Source organism: Triticum dicoccoides, chromosome 5B (genome assembly GCF_002162155.2).
Source record: "Triticum dicoccoides isolate Atlit2015 ecotype Zavitan chromosome 5B, WEW_v2.0, whole genome shotgun sequence".
NCBI classification, from domain to species: Eukaryota; Viridiplantae; Streptophyta; class Magnoliopsida; order Poales; family Poaceae; genus Triticum; species Triticum dicoccoides.
In genome coordinates, this window is record NC_041389.1 from 117,521,336 (window position 1) to 117,531,154 (window position 9,819).

General features: G+C 46.4%; 1 long non-coding RNA gene across 2 annotated transcripts; it reads right to left on the reverse strand.

Annotated features, from left to right (window-relative positions):
- Positions 1-965: 965 nt before the first annotated feature.
- LOC119307717 lies at positions 966-7,539 on the reverse strand. 2 transcript variants are annotated; one of them, XR_005149501.1, is made up of 9 exons: positions 7,142-7,539; positions 6,844-7,043; positions 6,486-6,564; positions 5,517-6,390; positions 5,347-5,433; positions 4,854-5,228; positions 4,639-4,743; positions 4,508-4,568; positions 967-1,246 (listed from the first exon to the last, which is right to left on the reverse strand). It is a non-coding gene; the product is annotated as an uncharacterized LOC119307717 (long non-coding RNA). The 2 variants fall into 2 exon arrangements; XR_005149502.1 differs by having other exon boundaries at positions 966-1,246; positions 4,513-4,568; positions 4,639-5,228.
- Between the last annotated feature and the right edge of the window lie 2,280 nt (positions 7,540-9,819).

The following is a 9,819-nucleotide window of genomic DNA, read 5'->3' on the forward strand; positions in this document are numbered from 1 at the left end:
CTACCTTCGGTACATCAAAACACATAAACTCATAATATAACCGTCATCGAACTTTAAGCGTGCGGACCTTACGGGTTCGAGAACTATGTAGACATGATCGAGACATGTCTCCGGTAAATAACCAATAGCGGAATCTAGATGCTCATATTGGTTCCCACATATTCTACTAAGATCTTTATCGGTCAAACCGCATAACAACATACATTGTTCCCTTTGTCATCGGTATGTTACTTGCCTGAGATTCGACCGTTGGTATCTCAATATCTAGTTCAATCTCGTTACCGGCAAGTCTCTTTACTCGTTCCGTAATACATCATCCTGCAACTAACTCATTAGTTACAATGCTTGCAAGGCTTATAGTGATGTGCATTACCGAGTGGGCCCAGAGATACCTCTCCGACAATCGAAGTGACAAATCCTAATCTCGAAATACGCCAACCCAACAAGTACCTTGGGAGACACCTGTAGAGCACCTTTATAATCACCCAGTTATGTTGTGACGTCTGGTAGCACACAAAGTGTTCCTCCGGTAAACGGGAGGTGTATAATCTCATAGTCATAGGAACATGTATAAGTCATGAAGAAAGCAATAGCAACATACTAAACGATCAAGTGCTAAGCTAACGGAATGGGTCAAGTCAATCACATCATTCTCCTAATGATGTGATCCCATTAATCACATGACAACTCATGTCTATGGTTAGGAAACTTAGCCATCTTTGATTAACAAGCTAGTCAAGTATAGGCATACTAGTGACACTATGTTTGTCTATGTATTCACACATGTATTATGTTTCCGGTTAATACAATTCTAGCATGAATAATAAACATTTATCATGAAATAAGGAAATAAATAATAACTTTATTATTGCCTCTAGGGCATATTTCCTTCACCCACCTCTAGCCAACCTGGTAGTACACTATTCAATAGATCCAATGAATGCAAAGGTATAAGGGCAGCAGACAGATGAAAGGATCAAAGGAAGACACAGGGAGGAGTAATCACATGTAATATTAATGGTTTGGTTCATACATCCCTTTGAGCATGTCATGGAACTAATATATAAGGTTCTAAGTTTGATCCCATCTTTGAGCGAAACTACATTTTTATAGATCTCCTAATTTTGATCCCATTATTTTATAGTCCAACATTCAATAGTTTATTTAACATCAACATCAGGAGGGAGTGTACCTCCCTTTTGCATTTGAATCGGTTGAAACGATTAAACCTCTCCGCAAACAACATCTGCAAAGCATGTATCAAACATTTTAGAGTATGCTGGCAATACAGAGCAATAAACGAACCACAAGACAATAATAATGGATGGGCCTAACTTCACATAATATGAAAAATGCTCAATTCAATTTTTTCGATAGTCGATAAGTGTTTTCCATGAGAAGTTGTATGGTATAGATCTGACCAGAACTACACACCCTGATCAGTACATAGTAGTAATTGTAACATATATTCTTTCTATCTGTATATGCCTACGAATTTATGTACTTCACGCAGTAAGTGATATATGACTTGTAAGTATTCCATTACCAATTACCAACCACATTTATATCATAGCTCTGGAAGCTTTGGACCTGAATACACCTTTGTTTGACAACTATGGGGCCTTTCAAACCCTTTTTGTTCGCCTAGTCAGCACCTTACAATGCAATGGACATCTTTAGCACATCAAGAAATACATATCTGGATCATACAATATATAGCTAGTGACTTCGTTATTCCAGTAAACACATAACCTATATAGATAGGAAAGCGCCACGCGTTGCCCGCAGAAGCGGTGGGCTAACCAACATTAATAACCTCTTTAAAAGCCAATAAGGTTAAAGAAGTATACACCTAAATAACTAATCATGCATATACACAAATAGATATGGGATCTAAATATTTTTCTAGTTACATATGGTTTTTAGACAAACGAAAATAAATAGGTGTTCCTTTACGAAAAGGGTGCATACCATAAACTGTAGAAATTGAATATTCATTATAGAAAACAGAAGTACAAGAGCTAGATTCAAAACAATGATGACAAACTGCAACCAGTTATTCTATCTGTATGTATCTATGGATCAAAGTTTATCACAATATTTTGAACCATACCAAGCTTCTGGTGCATGCTCCTATATTTTAGTTCATGAAAGAAAAAATTCCAGTAAACTGAAACAAAATCAAAAACGGACGTCGAATGCATATTTCAGCACTCGGCACTCCGCCGCAATAGTCACAACATGCACCTGCTGGCAAAAGATGAACAACTCTTTTTAATCTGCATTCTTATAGTTCCCCTATTCAAAATTTAAATGAATAAATTTGATGACACACAATATTACAGGACAGTAAATAACTACAGTTCTTGTCCTGGAAAGGCAGAATCCAAACTCGCTAGGGTCAAATTGATAGTTAAGTGACTGACTGTTTTTGATTGAACTAAATCAACTACGAAGGGGAAGAAATCACAAAGTTTTAGTGGTAGAAACCATCCAAGAGATACACCATCAACTTGTTATGGCGCTGCTAGAAGGAGGGCGCGAGAGGGCTAGCCGAGGGCCTTTTTGCCCACGGCCGGGCAAGAGGGAAGGGATTTCCTTCTTAATTCTTACTTGATTAGATTGATACATCTCCTCCCTTTATATAGAGAAGTTTACTTGACTACCAAGCAAGGCTTACTTGACCCCTAAGCAAGCGACCCTTATCTCTAATTAACCCTAAGACTAATGGGCCCACTAGGCCCATTACGTACTCTAACACTACACCCCACCTGGACATGCAGCTTGTCCTCGAGCTGCAACCTAACCAACTTATAACCATGACTCGACGCAACACAAACCTAACACCTAAAAACAAGCCTTTTACACATCGGCTTGTTTTATTATTCTCAACCTGAAATGGACTGGGACGCTTTATTTTGGACCCCTTAACAAAAAGTGGACACCATCCGCACGTCGGACGTGCACGTGTACAGCCACCTGGATCCCATGGACACCACCTGGACAAAAGGAGTGCATGTGTATGACCACCTAGAAGTGGTCGCAAGAGTGACCAGCAGAGGCACCCTCGCGGCGGCCGGTGGCGGAATGCAGTGGTGCTACGCGGTGCGCTGCTGTCGGTGACACCATGCCTTCTCCCTGCCGGACGGCTGTTGGTTTGCACCGCACAGGGAAGAGTGGAGGGCTTGCAATGGAGAATGATGAGGAGGGGTGCGCCCCCCCAACCGCCGATGTCGCAGACTTTGAGGTCGCTGCCCACGGGGAAAATAGCATGTCCGTCGCCCATGGGGGAAACCGCATGCCCAAGATCCCCGACGCAGCGGACGAGATCGAGGTCCTTTGCGCAGCGAAGGGCAACTTGGAGGAGCGGCAGCTGCAGACCACGCATCTCCCGCACACGCCGACGCGCTAGGAGGCCGCGCGCAGCAGCCTGCAGCCTCACCGCCGCCGACACTTGGAGGGTAGCGATCCAAGACAGAAGTGGTGACGGCGACGGCGGGGACTTGATTTGCTGGATGTGGACGCCCTGGGATGGCGGCGGCGTTGATGGGAACGAGGTCGTCGCACTCCCGTCGTAGGGCATCCCATACTGGGCGGCGGAGCTGACCGGCGATGGCTGCTGCAGCGGCTGCTGCGGTGCCGCGTCGGGCAGCGGCAGCGGCTGCTGCGGCAGAGCGCCAGGCGCGGCGGCTGCCACTGCAGCCAGGGCTGGACGATGGTGGCGATGGATGGCAGCTGCAGCGGTCCGGCGAGCGCGTCGAAGGCCGCCTGGTGCAGCGTCTGCCACGGCAGCCACGGCGGTGCGGGGGCGGCGTTGGGCGGCGCAGCCGGGTGCGGCCTGTATGACCCGGCCAAGAACAGGTGGATCTCCTGGACCGTCTGGGTTAGGTCCCGCAGCACCCCGGACACCTCCTCCCAGGTGAGGACGGCGGGGGCGGGCGCGACGAAGGATCCCGACGCGGGCAGGAGCGGGGCGACGGTCGTGGTGGTCGCCGGAGGCGACAAGGTGACCGGCAGAGGAAGAGACGGGCTTGGCGGCGGTGAAGACATGATCGAAACAAAGCTAGCTGATACCAAATAGTTATGGCGCTGCTAGAAGGAGGGCGCGAGAGGGCCGGCCGAGTGCCTTTTTGCCCACGGCCGGGCAAGAGGGAAGGGATTTCCTTCTTAATTCTTGCTTGATTAGATTGATACATCTCCTCTCTTTATATAGAGAGGTTTACTTGACTCCCAAGCAAGGCTTACTTGACCCCTAAGCAAGCGACCCTTATCTCTAATTAACCCTAAGACTAATGAGCCCACTAGGCCCATTACGTACTCTAACACAACTACACATTTATCACACGCTGGAGCTGAATAAAAAAACACTGGACAACTTTGGTGATATTTTAAATGGCTTAAACTGGTAGAATTAGTTTGCGCCGTTTTAAGATGGCAAAAGTAGCATTTTATACTTCTTTTCATGAAGGAGCACATCCAGCGGCAAGAATCAATAGGCAAGACCCACCTTACCAGCGTCACGCCGGTGCGAAGGCATCTCGCAGATTCAAGGCGACCAGCCCCACCCACTGTAATTGTAATTGATGGTAAGACAGCAGCTAATAACAAAAGTTGGAATTGAAATGAGAAGATTCAGACCTCCTTCCATCTTTCTAAGCTTCAACTTTATGTTCTTACAATGGTTTCCATGCTCCCAGCAGCTGCTTCCAAATGCAGTGGAAGCAAATTGTCGTCTTCTGAATCCTTGTAGACAACCTCCATGGTAAAGCAAGAATCGAGAAAGGTTTTCTACAAACCTGACCATAAACATGAACGCAATAACAATATAAAACTCGCAGTGCAAAAGGCCACACCTTGTTGGGTAGTTTTGGTTGCAGCTCACTTGATTTGTTCCTTTGGTGTTATCTAAATTAGGATCAACAACGAAAACAAAATCCATTGAGCATCATCACCCCTTGCACCCCGGCCTCGACGATGATCCCCATCAGGAAGTCTGGGACGACGACAGCGATGATCATCATCATGCTCTCCACCAGCAGTGTGCACATGCACAGGTTGACGATGAAGTAGGTGAAGCGGTCACGTCCTTTCATTAGCCCGGTAAGGTAGTACAGCATTGCGCCAGGGATCACAGCGATGACGGCCAGGTATGGAGTGGCTGACAATGTGTTTGAGATCACAAACTCTGCCACGCCGTAATGGCCACTTGGCCTCTCCCGTCTGAATACCTAGAAACAAAGTGTGCAGACAAACTTTTATTTATTTCAGCCTTTCAATATACAATGAAAGCATGGACATATAAGTGCTCTTGTGAAAATGTTAGTCTGATGGCAGGGAGAAAGCAACCTTTACGTCCTCTACAAAAGAAGGGAATCCTTCAATGGCCATGAAGGTAAGAAGTGTCGTCGTATACATTATTACTTCACATCTAGACTGAAAAATCAAGGGAACAGATCAATTCTGTTGACATATAAATTATTTATGTTGCCTAATGAATCATGTCTTCTACAATTCACCTGCATGGAACTGTAACTGTGGCCAACTTGGTAGAATATGGTGCCAAGACAAATGCCAATGCCTAGGTAAACACCCAAGCGCATCCAGTAGTATCCTATGTCCCTGTGCATATTCACAAATGACCTTCTATTGAGTACAAAGAGCTTTGTTGAGAAGCTCGCTTGTGCCCTCTTCCTAAATAGAGTTCCACCCTGGAACATAGCTCAATAATACTAGAACAATAATTTGATTTTGAATGTGTAAACATCGCTAGGCCAGCACCGTATACTCCACGGCGAGAAGTTTGTTGCCGGTTCATTCAAATGAAAAATGACATGTTGTACAGATGCTGAATTAACATGTTGTTCCCTCCAGTTCATAATGGAGATTCTTTAGGAGCTGAACTTCGAAAACTTTGACGGCTAGTATGTTTTGAATATTCAGATCCAAAATGATATGCGTTTCTCAGAAAATATTTCCAACATGTTATAATTTTACTGGGTATTATATGTACATATTATACCACAACAAAAACAAGTTGCCAAAGTTACATTTTGAAGGCCGTGTAAAAGACACCACTTTTTCGTGAGCTAGAGGGAGTACTTCACCGACTGAATTTGCCCCAGTAATTATTTTGCAGTTGGTATATACAGATTTGTCCGCATTTGGGTAGTCCCTTCTTTGTAACCAAACATTTTGGTACAGCCAAAACAATACAATCTTTACTCTCGAGAAAAAAATAAATGGGGCTTGTAAGCAACTTACTACCCCTTTCATCTTAGCTATCCGGTCCATTGTTTTCACTGAATAAGCGGGGGACTGGTAAGCATCTGTCAGAATCTCAATTGCTTCAGCTGCCATTTTTCTCCTAGCTTTGGAACTCTCTACAATTTCCTGCATGCATATGGGATCACATAGCCAAAGTAAAGATGTTGCACTTCTTGTTCAGAGTATCATACAACAAAATGACAAGGAAAAACATGTACTACCTCGTCAAAATCTTTGTTGATTGTCCTCGGGAAGTTGTTCCTCAGGTGTGGGCATGGGAAGCCACTTTCAGTGTAATATCTGAAAGGTCAATAACACACATGTTTTTCTATCATAGGTCAAAAGTAATTCAGTAGGAATAAACTGGATGCTTTAGTATGTTTTCATTCTAAAGGAAAAGAAACAACATTGGCTGACACTTGTACACATTAACACGAGGCTTATTATACAACCAAAGTTCGATCAAGCCAATAGCAAATCTGTTAATACACATACTACGAACGTTTATAGCACTCGTGTAGCACTACCAGCGATTTTGACCAGCGAATAGTAAATCTGTAGCTACAAAGAGAGACCAACCTGTGGACGGCCGCATCGTTCTCCTACCCATGCTCGACATTGACGGTGGTGCTGCCATGCCACCATGAGGAAGAGCAAGAGGAACGCCTCCACCTGTGGTGTGGTGCGGCCGGAAGAAGAAGGTGGCCGCCGCCATCCGGTGGCGCCAACCGCTGAGGGTTGGCCTGGTGCTCCTCCCGTTGAAGCCGCCCGTGCTCCCTCTATCGAGCATCATGGAGGAGTGGATGAAGAGGAGGCTAAGGTGAGCTCGTGTGGTGGCTGGCATTGGGAGAGGGACGGGAGGGAGAGAGAAGTGTACCTGGTCGCCCAGGAACGCCTCACTAGAGCCGGAGATGCAACGAGGCCTGGGATGGTTCTTGGCGCCGGGAGGCCAAGCACGCGCCATGGCCATCGGGAAGCGGAGCTGCACGTGGGGGCGAGGAAGGAGACGGAGAGGAGTCGCCGGAGTCCACCGGCGACGAAGGCGATGCCCAACCCAAACCCCTAGCCACAGCTGAGGGTGGCGAGCGAGCGTGAGAGGCCTTGCTCCGCGAATCTAGCTGGATGGGAGGAAGAGGCGGGTCAAGGGGAGGTTCTCGGGGTGTTGCCCTGCCGGGAGTGGGAGTGGAGGAGGAGTAGGCGAAGGCGGCGACCGATGGATGAAGGAGATGGCGGCGGCGTGTGGTCACGGGAGGGATGGAGGAGGAGCGAGTGCGGGTGCGGGTCTAGGGTTCTCTCCACGGGCGTGCTCCTGTTTTATATAACTGTGTGCGAAATTACAAAAATGCCCTTGAAGGGGCACGAGAACTACAGGCGGTGGCACGGGCGAGAGTAGCGCTGCTCATAGCGAGAAATATCGGACGGCTCACGTCAATCAGGTAAATATTCGACGGCTGAGGTCATCCGGGCGCGAGATCGGACGGCCCAGATTGCATCAGAGAAACGATCCGACGGCCAGCAGACACTGAGCTCTAAAAACGCTCGGTTTTCCCTTGGTTTCTTGTTTCTAGATGTTGAAATGTCAAAAATGGGCTTATATTTAAGAACGGGGGAGCAGCTGATTTTTTTTTATCTAAAAAAACTGATTTTTAACTGAGGTAAATAATAGAGAATAGGGTTTGTTACAAGTACAAAGAACACATTATTACTCTCGCAAAATTATTCACCCCAATTGTTTACTCCGACAATGACCCAAAGGTTGGGTTCGGTCGAGATAATGGTAAGCAAGATTGTCGGTGGAGTGCTTTTAAGCCTGAAAACTCTTGTGTTTCGTTCATTCCAAATTGTCCACAAGATAAGCATGGTGAGGGAGGATTGTTCGTTCTGTTGTTGAATTGAACCACTAAGCTAGCGCAGTTGGGACTTAGAGTACCATGCATGAAACGAAAGAGTATTTTCATTCCTCTGCTCTACCAGCCGAAACCTAAAGGACACTTCACACCCTATTTGAGACAGCAGACTGGAAACACCTTGCTTGTCGGTTTGGCATACCGTCGGCGGGTACTTGCCCACCAAGCCTCGACCAGTCCATGAAGGGCCAAGTAGAAGTGACCAACCCAAAGATGTGAAGTTTTTCGATGACCAAGAACCAAGGCCTTAGAGTCTAGCGACATGCAAAGTAGGTAAATACCGCAATTTGGCCACCCACGCTTGGTTAATCTATGGGCGGTCCAAATTTTATCTTGAAGTACCAACCAAGCAAAGAACTTGACTTTTGGAGGGAGATCAAGCCTTCCAAACCATTTGGTCCATGGATGAGTGCACCATCCCTAGGAATTGCGCCTCGTAGGGGGAGGCCATCGCGTAGTGCCCACTAACCGTATGTTTCCACATCATGTCATCCTTAGCGAGCTTGTCAAGATGCACCTCATGCAAGAGCATCCAAAGGGTGAAAAATTGTGTGATATGCTCAATGGAAACGGTGGTGGAGGGTTTGATCTTGAGAATCCACACATTGTGCTTGAGGCCTCCCGCACCTTCCAATTCTTTTGATGAGGAAGCTTTGTGGATGAGCATGGCAATGTCTTTAGGCTTGCACCCAAGGAGCCAAGGTGAATCCCAAAAAGGGGTCTCCGCGCCATTATCAACAGTGATGGTGGTGGATGCATAGAAAAAATTGAGGTCCTCCTCATCACACGGGTTTCCTATCCCCCACCCACATCTTGGTAGGCTCCTTCCATTCATACCAAAGCCACCGCAAACAAAGAGCACGCGCAAACTTGTTAGTGTTGAGAACCCCAAGCCCCCATAGTCAAGTGGCCGACAAACAATCTCTCAATTCAGCTTGCATTTTTTTTCCCGTCATGTTGTCCGAGTCGGACCATAGGAAAGCTCTCTCAAGTTTGTTTACATTAAGAAGGGTGCTTGGCGGGATGTCCAACGATGTGATGAAATAGACCACTTGGGAAGTGATCACAAACTTGATAAGAGCCATGTGTCGAATGGTGTTGATGTTTGGCCCTCATAAGTTGTCAACTTGCTTGCAACCTTGTCCATAAAAAAATGTAGATCCAACAACTTCAATTGCCAAACTAAGAGATGAAGTCCCAAGTACCGCAAAGGGAAGGAAGCCCTAGTTGTTGGGAAACTTTGGGTTATATGATCAAAGTCAAGATGATTGCAACGAGTGGGAACCATTGAACTCTTGTGGAAGTTGGTGTAAAGGGCAGACTAAGGCGTAGCCTAATGGTGGGAAGGAGCTGATACCTTCCCACCCACCCAGGTTCTAGGCATAGTACTTGTAATTTGGGTTTGTTGCACCAATTATACTGTAGGGGGTTCCCTTACAGTCTTCTATCAAAAAAAAGTTGGTGCAAAGGTCCGTGACCTCCCCAAAGCATCGCAAGATTATCAACATCTTTTTCTTGATCGGAGCCATGAACGCAGCCGCGTCGTCCGCATAAAGAGACACTAGTGTAGAATCGGGCTATAATCCCGGTTCGTAAGGGTCTTTAGTGCCGGTTCCAGAACCGGCACTAAAGTGTTGCAACTAAAGCC